The sequence below is a fragment of the Gossypium hirsutum genome, chromosome A12 (genome assembly GCF_007990345.1).
Source record: "Gossypium hirsutum isolate 1008001.06 chromosome A12, Gossypium_hirsutum_v2.1, whole genome shotgun sequence".
Lineage (NCBI taxonomy): Eukaryota > Viridiplantae > Streptophyta > Magnoliopsida > Malvales > Malvaceae > Gossypium > Gossypium hirsutum.
Genome location: NC_053435.1, coordinates 89,738,108 through 89,740,642, shown reverse-complemented (window position 1 = coordinate 89,740,642; position 2,535 = coordinate 89,738,108). Strand labels below are relative to the sequence as shown.

At 34.3% G+C, this 2,535-nt stretch overlaps 1 long non-coding RNA gene across 1 annotated transcript; it reads left to right on the top strand.

Moving 5' to 3' along the window:
* Nucleotides 1-270: 270 nt before the first annotated feature.
* On the top strand, nucleotides 271-2,284 carry LOC121210971 (uncharacterized). Its single transcript, XR_005906281.1, has 2 exons — nucleotides 271-1,019; nucleotides 1,397-2,284. It is a non-coding gene; the product is annotated as an uncharacterized lncRNA (long non-coding RNA).
* The last annotated feature ends 251 nt before the right edge of the window (nucleotides 2,285-2,535 follow it).

Here is a 2,535-nt window from a genome sequence, read left to right as displayed (position 1 = left end):
CATAATTAAGAACAAATCAAGTATTTATCATATAATTTAGAAAATAATAACAAGATCCATATTAGGTTTCATCCCCCTTAGGTGTTTAGGGGATTTAGTTCATATGTGTAAAAGAAAACATCTCAGAAGAATAATGATAACAAAACATAAAGAATCCCAAAAAACCCTGAAGGAAATTGAAGGGAGATCTTCAGTCTTGAAGGAGAATACGGCTTCTGAGATGGATCAATCGGCTTTCTTCGAGTAATTTCTTGCCTCCTACTCTGTGTGTTCCCCTTAATCCTCCTCTAGGGTGTTTATATAGGTTTTAGAATGCCTCAAAACCCTCAAAAGTGCCCTTTTCCGAATAGAATTAGACTTGGGCTTGACAGGGACATGGCTGTGTACCACGCTCGTGTGCAAGTGCTTCAAACGGTGTTAGAGTCTGTTAAATAGACACGGCCATGTGGTCTACCCGTGTGAGGAAGTCCAGGCCGTGTTGATTTCCCACGTTGACCCATTTTCTCCGTTTTTGGCCCGTTTTTCGCTCTTTTTACTCTCCTATGCTCACTAAGTATAAGACATGAAATTAAAGGATTAGGAGCATCAAATTCCACAAATCTAATGATAATTCATTCGAAAATGTGCTAAGCATGGGATAAAAATATGTATAAATTGCGACTTATCAACAAACCAATTGGAAGAAACCAATGAAGCAACATGGGAAAACAACATCCAGGTTCAGACAAAAAAGGAAGCAACTTGGGAAAACAACATCCAGGTTGAGACAAAAAAGGAAGCAATGTGGAAGCAACCATGTCACGACAAAAAAATCAAATCAATGATGAGACATCATTCTTACCAGAAAAACTGCGCTGAATTCAAAGAAAATTAAACAGAGTTCAAGAATTCTCCTATAAATAAAGATGAAGGAAGCCTAAGAAGGGCATCGAAATGAGTTTAGAAATCTTTTCTCCTATCCACTTCTCATCTACCATCCTCTCTTCATATCTACTACTCATCCACCAACCTCTTCCTTTGTAATAATCCTTTCTCTTACTATACTAGTCTCTTTCTGTAAATTAATAATTTTATCTATTTTCTCTCGTCTCTTCCCTTGTAAATTAATAATCCTTATCCCAAAGCATAAAGTCTAGATTTAGAAAATGTCGTTGCTTTTATTTTTTATCTTATAAGTTTTTATATGGTTTATATTTTTTTATATACTTTGTTAATACGGTCTATATTTTTTATCAGTATTTAGCTAATTCTTTTTAGATTTATGAAGATTAATTATATTATTAATAAATTATATGATTTTATATTATGATTTATGCTAATTAAGATATATATGTGTATACAAACGTTTTAGATTCTAATAAGGTTGCTTGTGATTTCGAATTGATTTTTGTTTTAGGAAACTCAAGTTCTGGAACCTAGGCGTGCATGTATTGAAACTTTTGTTGACAGTAGCCAAAAAGCTATAGTAGAAGGTTAATATATCGAAACATTGCCATTGAAATTGCTCCATTGCACTATTTTATGCTATTTTGGCCTTTCAGAGCACATTTTTGGTCCCTGTAGCTTTCGTGCTCAGTTGCTAAACAAATATTTTCTTAGTTCGGGGGATTCATGAAGCATCCAAGATTTAACAACTCAGTTCGAATGATGTTTGCACTCTTTTTATTATAATTTATTAAGGGCATGTACCTAGATAAATTGATAGGTTTATAAGTTATTTTGTTTGTAATTTGGTATGTTATGGTTTGATCCTTTTGAGGAATCCTAAAGTTGAATTTTGGAATTTGATTATGATGGATATATGCATGCTTCCATATGTTTAATCCCTTGCTCATTTATTTTAAGGCAAGATGTAATGAATGCTATGTTTTTCGAATATTCTGAATGCGTATTGATGTGTTAAATAGATTTATTATGAATTGGTGACGTGTTGGTTTTGATTAGGCTTGATTTGGAACTTACTAGTTTATAAATGATTATGTTTTGATTAACGGTTGCAGAGCATCTGGATGAGAGGTAAACTGTCTTAATAGTTGAGTCACCAAAACGCCATTCAGATGGATGATAGCTAATCGGATGGGGAACAAACTGTTCTAGGAGTTTGAGCTATATCAGAACGTCATTCGGATGACGGATGATAGCCATCTAGATGGGAGAGTAGATTGTTTTAGGATGTCTTGCCGGAACGCCATCTGGATAGCACTGGGGTGTTTTATGTTAAATAATAATGAGTTGAATTATGTTTTATGGGTTATGACACATTTACTAGTTAACTTCGATGGAACTAACCGTTTGTGATATCTTGTATTTAAATTTAATGACTGGATCGGGTGTAGAGTGTTATAGAGTGCTTGAAGAGGTAATTGTTTCACTGATTGAAAGTGTCTCATCGGATGCTTAAATAGGTGAACTATATACAATTATACATGGTCTGACTCTAACCCATACCCTCAAGTATATAGGGCATTTGTGGGTGGGCATGATATCCACCTACATAGCATTCTTAACAAAAAGTGCCCTATATCAAATAAGGCA